Raw genomic sequence first — 22,959 nt, 5'->3', positions numbered from 1 at the left:
GGACTCGCCCTTGCTCATTCCTATACCTTGTACATCCAAATAAACACATGGAATGTTAGCCTTTACCATCCAATGAAAATCCCCATATTTATGAAGCTGCAAGACAGATTTTGGAACTACCCCAGTTATCCACCCAACCATTATTAATAGATAGAAATTTATGGTGTTGACAGAAATACTTGACACAGTAGGGATTCCCAAGCCATATCATTTCCAAAACTCTGAATATGGATCTTGGAGAGGCAGTCCAGTGGAAGATCTTTGTGTCTGTCATAATGGCTTAATGATATTAACCCACTAATGATATTAGTGGGTTAATGATAATGATAACCCACTTAATGATATTAACCCACTATAATTCAGTTTTCCTTCTTTTAGTAACAGATGTAAGCAAATTTTATTCATTTACCTGTGAAAGTTATGAGACTTATTATAAGGAACTTATAAGTTCCTTATTATGTACAATTAAAATTTATGAGGGGTGCCTGGATGCCTCAGTCGGTTAAACATCTGACTTTGGCTCAGGTTATGATCTCACAGTGTCGGTTCAAGCCCTCCATAGCCTGCTTTGGATCCTGTGTCTCCCTCTCTCTCTGCCCCTTCCCTGCTTGCTCTCTCTCTCTCTCTCAAAAATAAACATTAAAAAAAATTTAAAAAATATTTATGACACAGACTTCTCCCTCCACCCCCACCTTGAGCGTGGTGTGGCTATGCATGTACCACAAAAGTACTAAACGGGCCCCTTTTAAAACTTGTGATAGGTTTCTGAAAGAAATGGTACGATGGTGGCTACATGGGACTATGGAAATAATTACAAAAGAGTAATTAATAGGACCTTACAAGTGCTGTTACAGCATTTTGTTGTACAAAAGAATGATTGAATGGATATTTCCAAAAATTAAAAATAGAAAACTAAAATGAATATTGCAAAACTGCTGTATCTATATAGGAAATGAAAATTCTTAACAAATGGATATTTGCCAGGAAATTCTGACCTAAAATCATTTTATTAAATACACCTTAGCAATTAATAATATGCTTTTTTTTAGCAATTAATAATCTGCTCTTCTTATGACTAGTAATACAAAAATTTAATAACCAGAATTTATAGTTGAAATTAGCAGATATCACCAGCATAGCTGTATAAGTAGGTCATTATGTCATTAATAATGGACATTCTGACGGTCTAAATTTCTGTGTTAATGGTGGAATTATATATAAGAACAGAATTATAGTAGGAATATTTCATCATCTTTCAAAGATTTTGTGTGCCATAATAACTATTTATTGCATCAATGAAAACACAGCCTTTTAATACGTCAAAAATAGATTTAAACAAAACTGGTAATATAGTTGAGAACAACATAGACCACAATATACTGAGTCACTACAGTGTGCCCAATTTGTATTGCATTTAGTACATTGCATACTCATTACAACAAGATTAGTACATATTATTACTACCATTTTTTAAACTTTTTTTAATGTTTTATTTCTGAGAGAGAGTGAGAGAGACAGCGTGAGCAGGGGAGGGTCAGAAAAAGAGGGAGACATAGAATCTGAAACAGGCTCCAGGCTCTGAGCTACCTGGCAGCACGGAGCCCAACGCGGGGCTCGAACTCACAAACCGTGAGATCATGACCCGAGCCTAAGTCGGACACTTAACCGACTGAGCTACCCAGGCGCCCCTATTATTACCATTTTAAATATGAAGTATAACTAAGATTTAGTAAGTACTTAAAATCCTGGTTTAGCTACTCAATATACTCTTAACCACTAGGCATGACTTCATTTTTAGATACATGTTTAGGATTTATGATCATGTCTATCATCACATGCCAGCATCTGATTCTTCTCCTTTCCTCACTACACTCAGTCATGACAGCAGGCACAATGTTCAGGATCTCATGATCTGGATGAGATCTAGATCCAGTGTCTCTTGATGAAGATCCATCAACTAAAAATTCAAATTACCTGTCAGGTAATGGTGGAAAGGAGACATGATGACTACAACAAATTCCTCCACTCCTCACTACCCCCTCCCCCATAAAAGGGGAATTATGAGAGGTATTTAGCAGTCACTGGTCTACAGACATTCTGAAATCCCATTTGACATAACCTGGATTAGAAAATATTCCTTGAACTAAATTCTGGGAATATGTCCATAGACCACTATTTTCTGCTCTGGCTTCTGGAAATCTGTTCCTTTTTTATTATCCTCCTTGACCAATTGTAATGAGAGGATGGGAAAATATGTCCTTTTCTAACAATGTGTTAACTACTTGTAGAAATTAGAAGACGAAGAAGTATTTAACATCTAAAACTCTCAATCCCTTCTAGTCTAGGGTGGTGGTGCTTTTTGCTAACATAACTGTATTTTACAAGGTTATGTACAAAGTTTTTATACACTTTTCAGGTCCACTGCTAAACTTTGTGTCCATAATTCCTTCCACATTCAATTATGTGTATTTAGATGTACCACATTTCAGTAAAAATACTACTTTATTCATTCTAGCTTCACTTTTCACCTGCTGAATGGCATGTTAGTTATTTCAGAGACATGACCTACCAGGCATGTTAATTTTTTTAGAAGTTTAAACAGAAGGTTTGATGACAAAACCTTCCACTGGATCTTTATCTTGAGGTGATTTTAATGGTAATCTCTGAATTAGGCCTTTTCTTTGAGGTTATGTCTTAACGGCCACATTTTTTAATTTGGTGAAAAATAATTTTATTTAGCAACTCTGAAACTCTGTAATATCTCTACTACTTTTTTTTTTTTTATAGTTTATTTATTTCTAGGAGAGAGAGACAGCGTGAGCAGGGGAGGGTCAGAGAGAGAGGGAGTCACAGACTGAAACAGGCTCCAGGCTTCGAGCTGGCAGTCAGCACAGAGCCCGACGCGGGGCTCGAACCCACAAACCGCGAGATCATGACCTAAGCGAAAGTCGGAAAGTCGGACGCTTAACCGACTAAGCCACCCAGGCGCCCCATATCTCTACTACTTTTAAATATTGCTTGAAAACTGCCTGTTTCTTTCACCATTTTCTTTTAGTACTTCAATATGTTTATCAGTTACATTATCTTTCATTTGTAAGCAATAATTTTAGTAAGTATTTCAATACTAAAGATGATAGGTCACAATTTTTTTAGTGTCCTATAATAGTTTCCTTACTGTTTTTCTGGTGATTTGTAGAAGCTTCCTCTCAGTCAACAGCCTTGATCAAAATCATAGCTTAAGTTCTTGTTGCAATGGCACCTCATTTCCCAGTACCATCTTCCATAATGGTTAGCTATTGCCATAGGAAAGCCACCCCAAAACTCAGTGGCTTAAAATAAAAAGCATTTATTCTTATTCATTTGTCTGTAAGTCATCTGAGGTTATCTTTGCTGATACTAACTCAGCTTGGTTCCCAGCTTCATGTTTGGTTTAGTCTGTTCTACAAATCTCACATTCCTCTGAGACCAGTGGGCTTCCCAAGGCCATTTGTTCTCATGGTGGCCAGAGTGTAAAATAACAAGTCCAACCACATAAACACATCTCAATCTTGTGCTTAAGTCATGTGTGCTAACATCCCATTACCAAAACAAATTACATGGATAAGCTCAAAATCAAGAGGCAGAGTACATCTTGAATTAGATTTTCAAAGTCACATGACAAAGCTGCAGATACTAAGAGAGCTGAAGAATTATGACTCAAAGTTTGGTCTGCCACTTCCTTGCTCTGGCCACGATATTTCTAATAAAGAAGAGTAAGGCTTCCATTGTTTATTTGGTCAGCAATTTTATAATGTTTACTTATGGTGATACTTATGGTAGAGTCCTAATTCTTTTGACATGTGTGGGTTGTTGCTAAATCAGTCCAGGAATATATATTTTCAAGAAGTCACAACATAGGCTCTCAGACCCTTCTACTCTGTTCTAAAAATCATTGGGAAAATTAAATATGTGATTTACATGTGGCCTAGAGTTATTAAAACCTGATTTTTCTTCCTTGGAAAATTTAAGAATCCCTTCTAGTTATGTAGACACTTTGAGCAGACACTTTGAAGGAGCATCAAGTTCCCAAAAGGATTGTACTGTATGCCAAATTGGTGACCTGATCCACCCATGTTATGAATAAAAAGTATTCACAGGCTAGTTAAATGCATCCTTTAGTCATGCAGAAACTGAATTTAGAGGCTTTGGCCCATTTCAAATTAAAAAAATGTCGATTTTTTTTTTTAAATTTCCATGTTCTCGTAGGGGAAAAAATTCCCAATAAAACCTCAAACAGTGATCAAGGTTCTTAGGCAGTAGTATGAACTAAAGAGCTGTGGGGGAAAAATATCATTGCCTTGTCTCTGACAGTACTATCCTCTGCCGCCAATGAGCCTTAGGTAATAAGGAGAGGCATGAGAAAATAGTTTGTGTTCCTAGGGTACATTGACACAGGCATCATGGATTGATCCCCCTTTCTGTTCAGACTGCTTATTGGAATGTAGGCAAATCTCATAAATCACCAAATTTTTATTTTCTCATTTTAAGATGGTTAGCATAATAGTATCTGATGCATAGGGTGGTTGAGAAGATTAAATGACTTTATACATATAAAAGCATTACCCCAGTAACTGGTAAAAAAGCAAATACCATATATATATATTTTTTTATTTTTCTTCTAGCCACTACAGTCCTCATCCTCTCTTCTGTATTTCCTCTACCTCTGGATGCTTTCATATAGACATTAAATAATTGTGATGACTGCACAAAATTGAACCCTAGAGGAAAAACAGTAAAAACAAAACCCATCTGAGACTTAGACACAAATACTAGAAATTTAAATATAAGGCTGGCCAAGCCAAGTCTTACTATATGTACAATGGTCTGTTTATTGTATGTATATAAACCATATTAGAGCCAAACGTTAACAGTTACTGTTGTAGAACATCTTGTTGTTAATTGATCAGCACTGAATGGATACTCATTTATACATTCATCTAATTAAAACATAGATTGCAAAACAATATATAACTTTAAATAATCTCTTGTCTTTGATTTATTGCCCACTGTTACTCTAATTGCTCTGTCATTTAAGCAGCTGGAGACAAATATTAGGAAAAAATACTGTATTAGATTATGTATTCAATCCCAGAAGTACAAACAATAGCCAGTCTATTTCAAGTCTTTTTTAAAATATTTATTTATGAGAGAGAAAGAGAGAGAGAGAGAGAATGAGCAGGGGAGGGGCAGAAAGAGAGAGAGAGAGAAGGAGACACAGAATCTGAAGCTGTCAGCCTAGAGCCCAACACAGGGCTCGAACTCACCAACTGTGAGATTATGACCTGAGCCAAAGTCAGCCAACTGAGCCATCCAGGCACCCCTCAATACTTTTTCTTAATAGTTAAAGTATGAGTGAAATAAATAGGCATATTTTGTTGACATTCAATTCCATACAATGTAGATTTGAGGGTCCATTGAGGAAAAGAGAATATTGTATGTTGATTTCTATTCATAGTGATGCCGATTTGAAGTTTTACAGTTTAGCTATAAGGAAGAGAGATCATGTTATAGTGCTTTAAAAAAACTCAGAGCTTTATTTTCTCATATTACAAAAAGTCAGGAGGTTGACAGTTAATGACATTTATATCAGCTGGTCATGACTTTCAGAGCCCAGGACTGAGATTCTCTTGGCTCTATTTTCTTAATGTGAATGAAGATAATAAAGATAGCTATAGCTCCAGTTCTCACAGCAGTATTTAAAGCAAGAGGAACGAGGAAGGGCAAAAGAACAACAACAAGAAAAAGATCCTATACTAACTGATTCTTCCTCTTTTTTAGAGTTCTTCCCTAAAATCTCTATTCAATGACTTTGGCTTATATGTCATTTGTAGAACTGAATCAGGTATTCCTGTGTACAAGGAAAATTAGGAAACATGAGTTTTGAGTTCTTGATGTTGACAACAAATTAGAATTTGTTCAGTAAAGAACAAAGTAAGGCTACTTATTTAGACAATAAACAATCTCCCCTGCAATTTATACTTTGGCTCTCCAACATTCATTCACAATATTCATACATATGTCTCCCCAGGCATAAGGCATACTTCCCCACTTCACAAAGGTGACAGCCAGAAGCCCAGCCTTCTGGCAGCCAGGTCAAAAATATAAGATATCTGGGCAATGTTTAATCCTTCCCCTTAGATCTAGATATGATTCCTTGTGGTTTGATGATGTATAAACTAAATTACCTGCTCATGATATATTTGAACAATGATGCAGGAGAGCAAGTAAAAGAAAATTAAACTACCCCTAAAAATGAAGAATAATTGGAAATGCACAGATCTAACTGGTCTCTAAAAACTGTAAAATCCTACTATGGAGAATATTAAGGATTTTCTGCTTCATCCGTGGAGAAACGTTCTGGATGAACAATCTGTCAATCCTTTGCTCTATGTACTAAGAATATCTGCTTTAAATATTTCACTCTTGTGTGTAGTGTAAGAAAGTGGTGAAGTTTCATTCTTCTGCATGTTGCTATCCAATTTTCCCAACACCATTTGCTGAAGAGACTGTCTTTTTTTTCAATTTGATATTCTTTCCTGCTTTGTAGATTAGTTGGCCATCCAACTGTGGGTCTGTTTCACAGTTTTCTATTGTGTTCCATTGATCTGTGTGTCTGTTTTTGTGCCAGTACCATGCTGTCTTAATGATTACAGCTTTGGCAATACAGCTTGAAGTCCAGAATTCTGATGCCTCCAGCTTTTCGTTTTCAACATTACTTTGGCTATTTGAAGTCTTTTCTGGTTCCATACAAATTTTAGAATTGTTTGTTCTACCTCTGTGAGGAATGCTGGTGGTATTTTGATAGGTATAGCATTGAATGTGTAGATTGCTTTGGGTAGTATTGACATTTTAACAATATTTGTTCTTCCAATCCATGAGCATGGAATGTTTTTCCATTTCTTTGTGGGTTTTTTTTTTTTTTTCAGTTTCTTTCATAAGTTTTCTCTAGTTTTGAGTGTACTTTTACCTCTTTGGTTAGGTTTATTCCAAGGTATCGTTTTGGTTTTGGTACAGTGTAAATGGGATCAATTCCTTGGTTTCACTTTCTCCTGCTTTATTATTGGTGTATAGAAATGCAACTGATTTCTGTACATTGCTTTTATATACTGCACCTTAGCTGAAGTCATTGATCAGTTCTAGAATCTTTGAGTTTTCCATGTACCGTATCATGTCATCTGCAAAGAGTAAAAGTTTGGCTTCTTCCTTGTCAATTTTGTTTGCCTTTTATGTCTTTTTGTTGTCTGATTGCTGAGGCTAGAACTTCCAGTATTAAGTTGAACAACAATGGTGAGAGTGGACATCCCTGTCGTGTTCCTGACCATAGGGGGAAAGCTCTCAGTTTTTCCCCATTGAGGATAACATTAGTGGTGGGTCTTTCATATACAGACTTTATGATGTGGACGCATGTCCCATCTATCCCTACTTTCTTGAGGGCTTTTATCAAGAAAGGATGCTGTATTTTGTCAAATGCTTTTTCCGCATGTGTTGAGAGGATCATGTGGTTCTTCTCATTTCTTTTATTAATGTGATATGTCACATTGATTGATTTGCAGATATTTAACTGGCCCTGCAGCCCAGGATAAATCCCACTTGATCATAGTGAATAATTCTTTTAATATACTGCTGAATTTGATTTACTAGTATCTTGTTGAGAATTTCTATATCCCTGTTCATCAGAGATATTGCCCTGTAATTCTCCTTTTAATGGGGATTTTGTCTGGTTTTGGGTCAAGGTAATGCTGGCCTCATAGGATGAGTTTGAAATTTTTCCTTTCATTTCTATTTTTTTTTTTTTTTTTTTGGAACAGCTTCAAAAGAATAGGTAGTAACTCTTCTTTAAATGTTTAATAGAATTGTCTCAGAAGCCATCCAGCCCTAGGATGTTTGTTGGGAGATTTTTTAAAATTATTATTGATTCAATTTCTTTACTGTTTATGGGTCAGTTCAAATTTTCTATTTCTTCCTGTTTCACTTTTTGTAGTTTATATGTGTCTAGCTAATTCAAAATGGATGAAAGACCTATATGTAAGACAGGAAACCATCAAAAATCCTAGAGGAGAAAACAGGCCACAACCTCTTTGACCTAGGCCATAGCAACTTCTTACTAGACTCTGAGGCAAGGGAAACAAAAGCAAAAATGAACTTTTGGGACCTCATCAAGATAAAAAGCTTCTGCACCATGAAGGAAACAGTCAAGAAAACTAAAAGGCAGCCTATGGGATGGGAGAAGATATTTGCAAATGACATATTGGATAAAACGTTATTATCCAAAATCTATAAATAACTAATCAAACTTAACAGTCAAAATATAAATAATTCAGTGAAAAAATGGGCAGAAGATGTGAACAGACACTTTTCCAAGGAAGACATCTAGGTGGCTAACAGACACATGAAAAGGTACTCAACCTCACTCATCATCAGGAAATACAAATCAAAACCACAATGAGATACCACCTCATACCCATTAGAATCACTAAAACGAGCAACTCAGGAAACAACAGATGTTGGTAAGGATGCAGAGAAAGGGGAACACTTTTGCGCTGTTGGTATAAATGCAAACTGGTGCAGCCACTCTGGAAAACAATATGGAGGTTTCTCAATTAATTAAAAAAAGAACTACCTTATGACCCAGCAATTGCTCTACTAGGAATTTATCCAAATGATACAAAAATGCTGAAGGGGCACATGCACCAATCAATGTTTATAGCAGCACTATCAACAATAGCCAAATTATGGAAAGAGCCTATATGTCCATCAACTAGTGAGTGGATATAGAAGATGTGGTATATATATACAATGGACTACTACTCGACAACCAAAAGAATGAATCTTGTTGCCATTTGCAACAGTGTGGATGGAACTAGAGTATACTTGCTAAGCAAAATAAGTCAGGCAGAGAAAAACAAATATCATATGATTTCACTCATATGTGGAATTTAAGAAACATAACAGATGAACATAGGATAAGGGAAGAAAAAATAAGATAAAAACAGAGAGGGAGGCAAACCACGAGAGACTCTTAAATACAGAGAACAAACTGAAGATTGCTGGAGGGGAGTTCGAGCTGGTGTGGACTATATGGGTGATAGGCATTAAGGAGGGCATTTTTGGGGATGAGTACTGGGTGTTACATATAAGTGATGAATCACTAAATTCTATTCCGGAAAGCATTACTACACTATATGTTAACTAACTTGGATTTAAATAAAAATAAACAAACAAAAAATAAATATTGTATTCAAGGTACAAAACGAAACAAAGACAGCAGCCTTTGGAGCCTAAACATTTGAGCAGAGATTTTGACAATCTCATGGTGCTGGGGTGACAGAGGTCAGAGTTCTTGGCTCAAAGAAAGAAGGACTTTGTTAAAAACTCCAGTGTTTCTATCGAGACCCAGAAGACCCATGCCCTGGATATAAATGTTATTCCCAGAAGTGAGCACAGAGGAGAAACAGACCAGCCCTAAAGGCACTTGAAATCCACTTTCAACTGTATCAAAGTAATCTGCAAGCCATCTCTCCCTTGGCCAGAAGAAAATCCAATCATTTCAAAATGATGAAAAAGGAAATATCATTCAAGACCTCATTAATTTCCACATGCAAGATCAGTCATGCCAATAAAACTTTTCATGAACTTTACATGAATCAGATATTAGTCTAATTATTAAATCTTTATTTTCAGCTACTTTATTCTGCAGTTACAGATTTACATGAGATTTATGGAGTCCCTTGAACCTTCTCCACTTATGTTTCATCAGTTTCACAAACATCCCAACCAATATACTACTTTGGTCCCAATTTCATGTGCACTAGCCCTTTCTGATCATGTCTATTATATCACACAACTTTTTGCATTTCCCATTCTTCTTTTCTTCTTGTTTTAAATCTTATTCAATTATACTCTTTTTTTTCTTGTAACACAGCCCTATAAACTAGGTAGTAGTATTATTCCTACCTTATACATGCAGAATCTGAGAATCAGAGATTAAGTACCCAGTAATTAGCCCAATATTATAAAGCCTGGGCAGTCTGGTTCCAAAACCTATGAACCCAATAGTTAGTCTATGCTGCCTCATACAAAAGAATGTAATGGGACTCTCTTTATATAAAACAGAAACAGGGGCACCTGGGTGGCTCAGTCAGTTAACCATCTGACTTCGGCTTAGGTCATGATCTCACCATTCATGGGTTTGAGCCTCGTGTTGGGCTCTGTACTGACAGCTAGCTTAGAGCCTGGAGCCTGTCTTTGGATTCTGTGTCTCCCTCCCTCTCTGTCCCTCCCCTGCTCATGCTCGTGCTCTCTCTCTCTCTCTCTCTCTCTCTCTCTCTCTGTCTCTGTCTCAAAATTAAAACATAAAAAAAAGAAACAAAAGAGAAATCTTCCAAATGTTAATACTGATTATGTGGGGGATTGTGTGTGTGTGTGTGTGTGTGTGTGTGTAAAATTATGAATGCTTTATGTTCACTCTCATTTGCATTTTAATATTTTCCATAATTTGTAAGAGCCTTGCTTTTTTAGTTGAATATTTTTATAAGACAAAAAAACTGAGGATCAAGAGTGATATAAAATATTTCTACCCTACTAGCAATAACCATAAATAACTGTTTTCTAGTTACAATAGCTATAAATATCAATGGTTACTTTAGGACCAAGAGACTACTATTTTGTTTCATTCCATCAATTGCAAATGTAATATTTTAAATATCCAACAATTTTGATTAAATATGAATTGATTTTTTAAAAGTTTATAAGTGTATAGTATAGCTGTCTATCCAGCAAGAAATAGTTCTTTTTGAGGTTTATCAGCCATTTCAAGATACCACATTGCCATAAATTGTACTGGAATTAGCAATTTTCTTATGGCACTTTAATGGCCTGAGTGAATAGTTCTAGTGTACAAACAATGTATTCCTATCACACTGTTAGAATGAATTAACTATCAGAGGTAGAATACTTCCTTAGAAATGCAATTTTAACAGGCTTTAAGTGCAACATGTCTAGTAAATCATTTTAATATACAACGGCAATAGTACTAAACATTTGGTAAGACAAACAATGCTTAGTAAGTTAAACTACAGCAAAACTGAAAGTAGATTTTTTAAATTGCAGATTTAAAAAAAGGCAAAATCTCTCAGCTTGTATAAAAAAAGAAAGACATTGTCTGAGCATGAAGTCACACAATGGTATGAGCTGTAACTGGTGCCACAGGAGAAAAGTCATTGGCGATAAAGAGACTATACATAGATCAGTTAGGCAGTTCCTGTGTCTGCAGCTGAATCACTTTTCTGAATTGTTCCGGCCATAACTCAGTCACACTGAGGAGGTACATACCTTCTCCTTGAGCCGACAGTATGCAGACACTCATAAGTCATTCTGATCATGATAGAAAATCTTTTGTCCAAAGAACTCTTGATTAATATCCCTACCAACCAGTTTTGTTCTGTTTTATTTTTTTAAATAGGCTTTATACCCAATATGGGGCTTGAACTCAGTCAAGACTAACATGTTCTACAGACTGAGCCAGCCAGGCACCTCAAAAAACACTGGCTTTTAGATAGACTATTCCATAAAATACAAATACTAGCCCAGTGAATGTGTACATATGTTGACATTTGTAATTACCAAACCAACCAAAACAAACCAAAATAATAGAAATAAGTTGCCATGTGGAATATATAACTGGCACAATTTTTATTTATTTTGAACATAATTTTCCAGTTATCACAGATATCATTATAGAATGAGGGCTAAAGAGGTATAGGTGGCCTGTGGATACTGAACAAGGTTCACTACTCACTACTTTGAAAGCACTCCACTTATTACATTTATGTATTTTTATTTTTTTTTAAAGTTTATTTTTGAAAGAGAGAGAGAAATAGCACTACTGGGGAGGGGCAGAGAGATAGAAGGACAGAGGATCCAAAGTAGGCTTTGTGCTGAGAACAGAGAGCCTGTTGTGGGGTTCGAACTCATGAACCATGTGATCATGACCTGGCCAAAGTTGGTGGTTTAACTGGCTGAGCCACCCAAAATCTAAATTTAAAAATCTTTACTTGCTAGACAAATGAATATTTTTATATCTCAATAAAATTTTCAAATTTTATTTATACATGAGCTGCTGGGAATCTTGGTCTCAATTTTAAAAAGGGAGGTCCAAATGTCAGCAGGCTGGCTGCTATGAACTTGAGTTGTTTTCATTCTTTCCACCAGGAACTAATAGGAGTCAAGGGATATTTTACTGTGGTTTTGATTTGCAATTCCTTTATGACTAGTGATGTTGAGTGCCTTTTCATGTACCTGTTGGCCATTTCTGTTTTCTTTGGAAAAATGTCTTTCACTAGTCATAAAGGAATTGCTACCATAGCTTCATTGATGGATGGGGAAAGAATCATTTTTTTTTATCAGATTGTTTTCTTGCTACTGGAGTGTATGAGTTCTCTATACAGATATTAATTCCTCATCAGATGTGTAATTTGTAAATATTTTCTCTCATTCTTTAGATTGTCTTTCATTTTGTTGATTCTTTTGCTGTTTAGAAGCTTTTTAGTTTAATGTACTCCTGCTTATATTTTTTTGCTTTTATTGCTTATGCTTTTGTTATCCTTTCCCAAAGTCATTGCCAAGGCCAGTGTCAAGGAGATTTGTACGTACTTCTAGAAGTTTTATGGTTTCAGGTCCTATATTTAAGTCCTTATTCCAACCAGTTTATTTTTAGGAGTGTTGTAAAATAAAGATCCAGTTTCATTTTTTGTCTATAATATTATTTTAGCCAAAATCATTTATGGAAGAGACTATCTTTTTCCAGGTGAATATTCTTGGCTCCATTTTCAAAATTAGTTGATCATATATGTGGGGGTTTATTTCTGAGCTCTTGATTCTGTTCCACTGGGGTACATGTGCCTGTTTTTATGCCAGTACAATACTGTTTTTTTTAATATAGCTTTGTAATATAGTTTGAAATCAGGCACTATGATTCTTCAAGTTTTGTTCTTAGAATTGCTTTGGCTATCCAGAGTCTTTAGTGAATTTTAGGAATGTTTTCCTTTTTCTGTGAAAAGTACCACTGGAGTTTTGACGGGGATTGCATTGAATTTATAGGGCATCTACATTTTGACTTCAGGCTAGCCATGGGTGTGGTTCTCAATGGTGTGCACCAGGGATGGGAGATGAGCAAGCATGATGCTTCAGGAGCCAGCCTCTGGCACATGCAGTGGTGCAGACCTTTGACAGGAGTCAGGACATCGTCAGAAACCCCAGCAGCTGTAGGGGCCAGTGCACTCATGTGGCCTCAGGGGAGAGCTATGGGCACATGCGTGGTAGTGAGGTGGGTGATGGGAGTGGGGGTGCTGGTGTGCAGGTATACAGCTGCAGGAGGGAGCTGCTGGCCCTCACAGCACTGCAGGCTAGTGATGGGAGTTAGAGCCAGATCCAGACCCACAAGCAGCTTTGGTCCTTGCTGTTGCTGTCCATTTGTACAGCTGCAGGGGCAAGCTATGAGCACATACATGGCAGAAGAGGCCAATGACAAGAGCTGGGGCTCAGGACACGCTGGTGCATAGCCACAAGGGCTAGTTCTGGGCTTACACAGTGCGCATGCCAGTGACATGTGTCAGGGCTGATTCCAGGTCTACAGAGTAGCTCTGGGAACCCTGGCTGGAAGCACACACTCATGTGGCCGCAGGGGCTCACTGTGTGCACATGCTGCATGGAAGGCTGGTGACGGGAGTGGGAGGTGGCAGCGTGCAGGTACAGCCATAGGAGTTGTGTGTAGGTGTGTGTAGTGGTAGAGGCCAGTGGCAGCAGCTAGGGTCACAGAGGGCCCACAAACAGGTAGCTGCTTCTTAAATGTGGACACGTGTTTCTTCCTTATAGAAAGCCAAAGTGGTTTGTAAAGTTGCTAAAATAATATTTTACAAAAATTTAATGAGGAAGAAAAATACAATATTCACAGCAGTCAATACTAACTACAGTAAGACACCACAAAAGGATGATGCAGTTATATAGAATTGAAAAACCATGTAAAACTAGAAGAAATGGAATTTTAAAGAATAATAGACCATATTTTCTAAATTTTACTCTGCCTAATGGTGTTTCATTACTTTTGGCTTTCTCTTTAGGACAGAAGGTACTATGCTCAAATAGGCTGGATATCCAGAAAAGTTTTTAGACAGGTAAAGCCATCTGGTTGTTCATTTGCCTTGAAATTTCTGTGAGGTGCTGAGGGCAAAGCAGCAGATGTCATCAATGAACTGTGCAGAGACAATGATCAAATTATCTCCTCCTGTCTTAACATAGGAAATGAAGAGAAGGAGTGACATAAACACAGGGAGAGGAATTTAAAATTCCACACAATTTTAATCCAAAAGTGAAGAATGTGATTTGGTTGAGCTTCAGATTTGCAATTATTTCCACAGGATTCACAAAATTGGGAAATGTCTATTGAATGGGAGCAAATGAATTCTGTTGATTTTTATTGGGATATAGAATCTTACATATATTCAAATCCACAGTGGCCCACCAAATGAGAACATTATTATTAATAATGTCATATATTAATAATGACAGATAATGGAATATTTTCTTTTAAAGCACTGGTTCTTAACTGAAGATGACTTTTCCCCCTTGGGGACATTTGTCAGGGAACACTCATCAAAAACAGAGACATTTTTGGTTGTCACAACTGAACGGTGCTACTGACATCTAGTAGATAGAGGGTAGGGGTGCTGCTAAATATACAACACACAGGACATCCTCCTACAATTAAGAATTTTCTAGTCCAAAATGTCAAGAGTGTCAAGCTTAAGAAACCCTATTTTAACAAAGACATTGCATTTTAATTCATTTTAAATATAATGACTATAATGCAATCCAAAAATTTTGATTTATAAGAATTAGAAAGATCGAAATTATTAAAAAATAATTTTTTTCAGAGTTCCTTTTATTAGAAACCCATGGGTTAAGAAATGGGGATCATTTACACAGTGATACTTTTGATATTTATAAGTCAATGTGATATATGTAGTTTTTTTGCTTTCAATATGTTTGAATGTCTTTTGAAATATTGTGCCAACAAATTCATGTATATGCACACATATGTAAGTACATAAATATGATTTACTAGTGAAAAGAAATCTTTGCCCTTAAGAGGAATTGGAACCTCAGAGTACCTAAAAGAGGTAAAGAGTTTTTCAGGCCATATAAAATGCACAAAGATATAAATGTCCAAGAAGTGAGGATAAGGCATTTGTACTTCTTAGGGAGAGTTAGAGGAAAGTTAACCATCAAAGTTAACAGTATGGAGAGTTCTGGGATGGGATTTAGGCCTTGGGTTATCAGATTTCCATCTATCACTTATCACTGTATCAGATCATAAATATTCAGTGAAAACTTTTAAATAATGGCAAAAATGTTGTCATTTTGTCTTCTGCATGATGATTAATTTTTGTGACTAGTATCTGGGATCATAGGGGCTAAAGGATTGATTTTAGAGCTGGCTGCTTCCATTCTTCTACTACTTTTGCTTCACTGACTTCTACTATACTTGTCTGATTGCTATCAGTCCTCTTAATTATTTGCTAAGAATCAAAGAATAGTCTGAAGAATTACTTATTTTTTTCCTTACAAAGATAACCCCCTTGTGACAGAGAAACTATGTTCAGAATTGCTATAAGTACATCAGCAGAGAGAATGTATTGAGGATTGGAGGTTATCAGGCATTTGAAACATTGCAATAAAATATTTTGCCAATCTATAAATTTTCAGGTTTTCAAAAATGAAATACCACCTTCTCATAAACCTGCTTGAACTAATTATGCAGATGCCAATAAACACTGTATAAGCCATTTGTCTTTTATTATATATAACACTAAGACATGAATATTTAGAACTATTCACACTTGATTAAAATAATTTTTCAATGAAAATATATTATCTTAAAACAAAAGGAGGCTTTTATGGCATTAATTTTGAAAAATGTGGTTAAGAGTATTTATCACAGGAGAGTCATTTCTGGACACAGTCTGGATCAAGCAAGAACAAATGTAAGAGCTTGCTTTGGATAACGGGAATAAAAGGTAGCTGACTCTATATTGTAGTCTCTTACATATTCCTTTTGTTACTGGGTACTTTATGTTTGTCTGTATTTTTATTATTAAATGACTTGGATTTTTTCAAGAAGACCTATTTATGAAGGATTGAGGTTAGTTGGAATCTAAATATTTCAGCAGGTTATCATTTTGGAAAAGAACATAGAATTTTAATTTAAATGGAGGATATTATAGTGGAAATATTGCTGCATCTTCACTTGTGATTTAATAAACCACTCAAAAAGTGCTCAGGTTTTATGTTCCCTTAGTTGTCAAACAGGATGCAGTGTTTCTCAAGGGCTTGGAAATTAAGTGGTAGAATGCAGAGCATGTTTAAACCTGAAAACTCAGATACATCAGGAGTTAAAAAGCAGCTTCCCTAGGCTTAAGTCTCCCCCAGAGTCAGCAGACTTTCTTTTCCAATTGCAGGGACTGACAGCCATTCATCCCAACTGCTCAGTCCCTCTGTGTCCAAAGGGTTCGCTGATATCAGAGGGATCCCAGATCCTCTCTAGAGCTCACATGTTATCAAATATATCAAATAAATTAATATGTGTAACAGAAGGAGTGTGGATAACAGATACCCAAGAGAGCGTGTGGAACAGGAAAGATAGACTCAGACATAGAAGCTAAGTAAGGTGAGTATTTTGGTAAGGAGATCAGAGTGAGATGATTTGAGTTTAAGCCTTCAGGACACTTGGCAAGGGAAGGCAAGAAAACTTATAGCTCATGCTGTGAGCTATAAATTAGCCTTAAGTGGACTTGAGGAGATGAAAGTACATATTTTACTTCTAGATTGTGTATAGTTCTTCACTGACTTCAATACTGCAATAATATTGAAACACAGGAATTGTAGAATTAATTCAAGTATATTATATTTACTTAATTATTTAAATTCTAAACAGTAGATAGTCAGGTCCGTGCATTCAAATCACTATTTTAGCCAGAAGCCTATTGCTTCGATATTTCTAAAGTGACATAGAAAGGCTATATCTACCAAATTCATTAGAAAAAATATTGGAGTTCTAAATCATCTAAATAGCTGCGTCAATATCCCATTTTCCTACATATGTAGGAATACCCTATTTTTTGTGCTGGTAAATAAAGCACATGACTCTCATTTATTGTTAAAATCCAAATAAATATAATGCCATGATATAAAATTCCTAGGAAAGATGGGTGGTTGTAGGAAAAATGTGTTATTGATTTCAATGTTTTTCATTTTGAATTTAGAGTGTAATTTTTCTTTGTTTCTTATATAGCTTCAACCTGCAATGATGATCAATCTAAGAGGTTCTTATTAGCTATGTTTGGCCCTCATGAAAAAGAGTTGTCCCCAAGACTCTGTAACATGATGTACAAAACATATGGCTTACAACAAAAATGTTCCCAAAGACACCCACATTCCTATGCTGAATCAGAATGCTAATGTCCTTTGAGCAACAACCAGAACTTCTAAGAGTGTGATTTCAGTCTGCTTTTTTTTTTTTTTTTTGTCAAGAACTCCTATTTGCAAAATACAAATAAGTGTTGTTAACAAAAAGGAACTGGAAATTGCTAAAGGATTGCATTGTGTCCCCTAAAATTAATATGTTGAAGCCTAATATGACTGTTTGTAGATAGGGCCTTTTGGCAACAATTAAGATTAAATGAGGTCAAAAGAGTATAACCCTGATCCAATAGGACTAGTACCCTTACAAGAAGAAGACAGTTTCTCTCTCTTTATACACCACACACACACATGCACGCACACACACGCACGCACACACACACACAATGAGAAAAGACCATGTGAGAACACAGAGAGAAGGTAGAAATCTGCAAGTCAGGAAGAGAGCTTTCATCAGCAACCAAACAGGCCAGCAGTTCAGTCTTGGACTTTCTAGCCTTCAGAACCTAAAGCCAATAAATTTTTGTTATTTAAGCCACCAGTCTATGATATTTTGTTATGACAGCCTGAGCACACTAATACAAATTTTGGCACTAAGAAGTGGGTCGGTGGGTGGGGGGTGTTTCTGTAATAAGCACCTAAAAATGTAAACTTGGCTCTGGATCCTGGTGATGGGTAGAGGGTAAAAGAGTTTTGAAGTGAATGTTAGAAACATGAATGTTAAAGTCGATTCTGATAAGAGCTCAGAAAGAAAAAGGAGAGCTGGAGAAAAAGCTTCCATCTTCTTAGAGAATACACAAATAATCATGAACAGAATATTAGTAGAAATATGGACATGAAGGGACATTCTAGTGAGGTCTCAGATGGAAATAACAAACACGTGTTTTGAAATTGAAGGAAAAGTAAGCCTTGTTATGAAGTGGCAAGGAACTTGACTGAACTGTGCTGTAGTGTATGGTAGAAGGTAGAACTTGGTGATGAAACTATATATTTAACTGGGAAGAGTTCTAAGCAAAAGAGTTGAAGGAGAAGCCTGGTTCCTTCTGGTGGCTAACAGTAAAATGTGAGAAGAGAGAAATGACATAAAGAAAGAAAAATGTTAAGCAAAAAAAGGAACCAGACCTTGAAAATTTGAAAAGTCATCAGCCAATCCATATGGCAGAAAGTGAGAAAGCTTGTTCTGGAGAGATTATTAAGGGTATAGCTGAAAAACCACTTAATAAAGAGATTATGGGTATGATTCAGAGACATAGTCACCCATCTCAGTAGAAGCCAAGAATAGAGATGGAATTATATTAGCAAATACACTGACATTTTGAACTAAATGGGGGGGGGGGGAAGAGTCTAAGAAAGAAGTCTGACTTCTTACATCCTACAATAATGACCATAGAGCTATTCAGCTGAAGATATGCACTATTCTCCAAGAAAAGGAAAGAATGCCCCTGAAGGTAAATTGAAGACCCTCAGGGTTTCTTTATTAGGTTTTTTAAAACTTTTTTTAAAAACATTTATTCATTTTTGAAAGATAGAGTGCAAGTGGGGGAAGGCAGAGACAGAGGGAGCCACAGAATCCGAAGCAGGCTTTCGGCTCTGAGCTGACTGACTGAGCCACCGAGGCACCCCTCTTTATTAGTTTCAAAGGGAGGGGGCACTCACTGCTTCTGTTTCAACAGGTCAAAGGCCTCTGATCAAATGTTTGGGGGCAGCTCCACCCTGTGGAGCCTCAGTAGCACGGCCTCACTTGACAAAGCTTTTGGGGTATAATTCCCCCCCAGCAGAATGTAGGTCAGACTGCTGACCTAGTAAGTCCTGAAGCAAGGCCACCATCCCAATGAATCTGAAAGATGGACATCAAGCCGAAAAGAATTATTCTGGAACTTAAAACCTCATGAAATCTGCCTTGTTAGATTTGGAACCATTCAGTCACTTTTACTTCTTTCTCCCTTTTGGAATGGGTATGCCTCTCCTATGGCTTTCCCACCATTGTTTTTTGGAAGCACATGGCTTATGTGGTTTCACAAATTCACATCTGAAAAGGAATTTTTCTTTAGGGTGAATCATATATTGAATACCATGCATATCTGATTTTGTGATATCTAGATGAGACTTTGGACATAAGGACTGATATTGAGATGAGTTAAGATTTGGGGGATTATTGGGCTGGAATGAATGTATTTTTCATGTGAGAAGGACATGAATCTTGGGAAGGCAAGGGTAAGATGCTATGGACCGAATTCTGTTGAACAGAAATTCATATACTGAATCCCTAAATCCCAATGTTAGGAGGCAATGATAGGGCTTTTAGGAGGCAAATAAGGGTAAATGACATCATAACAGTGAGGACCTGATTCAATAGTATTAGTATCATTAAAAGAAGAGGAAGAGACCAGATGTTTCTCTCTACCATGCGAGAGCTCAGCAAGAAGGCTACAGTCTTACTAGCCAAAATGAGCTTTCTCACCAAAACCCAAATTGGCTGATACCTTGATCTTGGACTTCTCAGTCTCCCAAACTGTGAGAAAATAAATTTCTGTTGTGTAGGCCATACAGTCTATGGTATTTTCTCATAGCAGCCCAAGCTGACTAGTAAAGCATGTACAAAAGAGCCACTGCCACTTTCAAACTTGAAAACTGAAAAAAAAATTATGTAGCTGGAGGAAACAATTAGGAAAATCATCTAATGTATATATCACTTAAAGATACACAAGCAAGACAGTTCAGAGTGATAAAAATTTTCATGATTTGTACTTTAAAATTTTTTCTTTCATGAATCATGCTTTCAGTGTTGTATCTAAAAATTCATTGCCAAACCCTAGGCCATCTAATTGTCTATGTTTTCTTATACAAATATAGAGTTATGAGTTTTACATACAGGTCAGTGATCCATTTTAAGTTCATTTTTTGTGAAATGTATTACATCTATATCTAGATACATTTTTTGTGGATGCTGAACTATTCCAGTACCGTTTGTTGAAAAGACATCTTTTCTCCACTGAATTGCCTTTGTTCCCTTATCAAAGATCAGTTGACTATATATTTATGGTTCTGTATTTGGACTCTTTCTTCTTCCATTTATCTGTGTGTCTTTTCTTTTGTCCATATCATGCTGTCCTGATTATTGTAGCTTTATAGTAAGTTTTGAAACTGAGTGGTATGGGCCTGTCTGCTTTGTTATTCTTCTTCAATATTTTCTTGGACATTCTAGATCTTCACCTTCCCATATAAATTTAGAATCAGTGTTTTCTTTTTCATCTACTTAATATCTACTAAATATCTTACAGGGTTTTGATTGAGATTGTATTGAGTCTATAAAGCCTATGGGAAGAACTGACATCAAAACAATGTTGCAACCTACGAACATGAAATATCTATTAGATCTTCTATGATTTCTTTCATTAGAGTTTTATAGTTCTCCACTTACAGATCATACAATTCATACTCTAGTTTTACAGAGTGATGACAAAATCTCATTTACATTTAGAAAGAAAAATTTGATTACATGTGGAAAATGGGCCAGTTGAGTCAATGAGACTTCTAATAGTCTGGTTGTCTGTATATAAGTGGTAAGAGGAAAAGAGAAATCCATTGCTGCAAGTGAGTGGAGGGTAGTACCACTGTCTGCAATAGTGCAGATTAGGAAATGAGAGGATTTTGTTATGAAGAGACAGGAACATTGCTCAGGAAATGTCAAATCTAAGGTATTAATCATCTTGGGGAAGAACTAAAGAAGGCAATCATTGAGTATAATATATTCATACTTCTGGGAAAAATGCATGGCATGGCATAAGCATTTCAGAGCCATGCTACAGAGAAAGGGAATTGTAAACACAATTAAAATCATGTAACTACATGATCAGAAGCAATCAGAATATAGATGTAGAAGAGAAGAGGCCAAGGACAGAGTCCTGGGAATTTCCATATTTAGAGATCAAACAGCAGGAAAGAGAGAGATATCAGAATAAACTGAGAGTACATTGAGTAAGAGAAATTTTAGAAGAAAGAAGTAACATGGAAGCCAAAATACAAAAAAAAAAAAAAGAAATAAAAATAAAGGAAATTGTCAACTATAATTAATATTGTTCAAGTCAAGTAAAACAGAAAGAGAACCATGGCAATTGCATGTCATAGGGGATCTTGACTAGAGCAGTTTCATGGGAGCTGTGGGATAGAAGCCCAACTGGAGTTAGTTGAAGAGAGACTTAGAGCGTTGATGTATAAATTGTGTCTACAGACTAAACATTTTTAAAAGAAAATAGAGATATACAATAGAATATGAGTTTAGGAGTTGTTTTGTTATTTACAAATGGGGGGGGGAATCTGGTTAAATTATCATAGTGATGAAATGAACCAGTGGAGGGAGAAATGGGTGATAGGAGGGGAAAAAAAAAGAACTGCAAAATCTGTGCAAATGAAGTAATTTTGGAAGCCCATGCTAGAATGAGTGGTATACTTAGAACAACATATTGGTTATATTTCTAAAGCTTGGTTCTGTGATCAAATATTTGGTAGGTAGGAGATGCTAATCTTTTTGAAAAATATATGCAATCATTTGGCTTGAATGGAAAGATTAGAAATAGACACAAGGCTACTATTGCCCAGGCTACTGGCAAGTACAGAAGGATATATCATGAAGAGAGCTAAGTATCATGGTGTGGTTGTGCATCCTGAAGCAGGAATTGGGATTGGGTCAGCATGGTTACCATTGGGTGGATTAGAAACAGTCACCAAAGGCAGTGATTTTCCAGTGGCTAGCTCCATGGGCTTGGTACTACAGCAGGTATTGACAAACACATCAATGGAATGTTTTAGAGTCTAAGTTAAGGTTTAAAATATTTTCACGAAGCTCTAGTTATTGTAATTGTTACAAGTGGAAACATAATTTAATAGAAAGGATCCCTATAAAGTTTTGGGGATAACTAACTAGTCATATAGGAAATATAGCAATGAAATTTTATTTCCAGATGGTGTAAAAATTGAAATGCAAAAATTAAGACATAAAAGTACAAATTAAACAGAAGTATATTTACATAGTCTTGCAGAGAGGAAGGAATTTCTAAGCCTGACAAATATAAAAATCTTCAAGGAAGTATATAAAATCTATAACCAAAATTCTCTCACTTTCTATATATTAAATGTAATCTAGACATATAAGTATATATAATAATCTGAAGAAAATATATGCATATACTGTGATGGGATTAATAGTTGCTGTATTAACATCAACAGATCTTTCTAAAGAGTATAGTAGCAAATAGACAAATGTCACAAATGGGTAAATCAAACATCTATCATTTTGGTAATTAGAAGTGCTTTTACTTTAATGAAAATATTTGGTATTAACTAACATGTAAAAAGCAAATGTAGTGAATATATGAAGAATTAACCATTTTTACTAATTTTCAAAGACATTTTGGAAAAATCAAAATATTTTGCTTTCATAGAATT

This window comes from Hyaena hyaena, unplaced genomic scaffold, assembly GCF_003009895.1.
Source record: "Hyaena hyaena isolate Hyena2069 unplaced genomic scaffold, ASM300989v1 scaffold_1268, whole genome shotgun sequence".
Lineage (NCBI taxonomy): Eukaryota > Metazoa > Chordata > Mammalia > Carnivora > Hyaenidae > Hyaena > Hyaena hyaena.
This window is presented reverse-complemented; position numbering follows the sequence as displayed.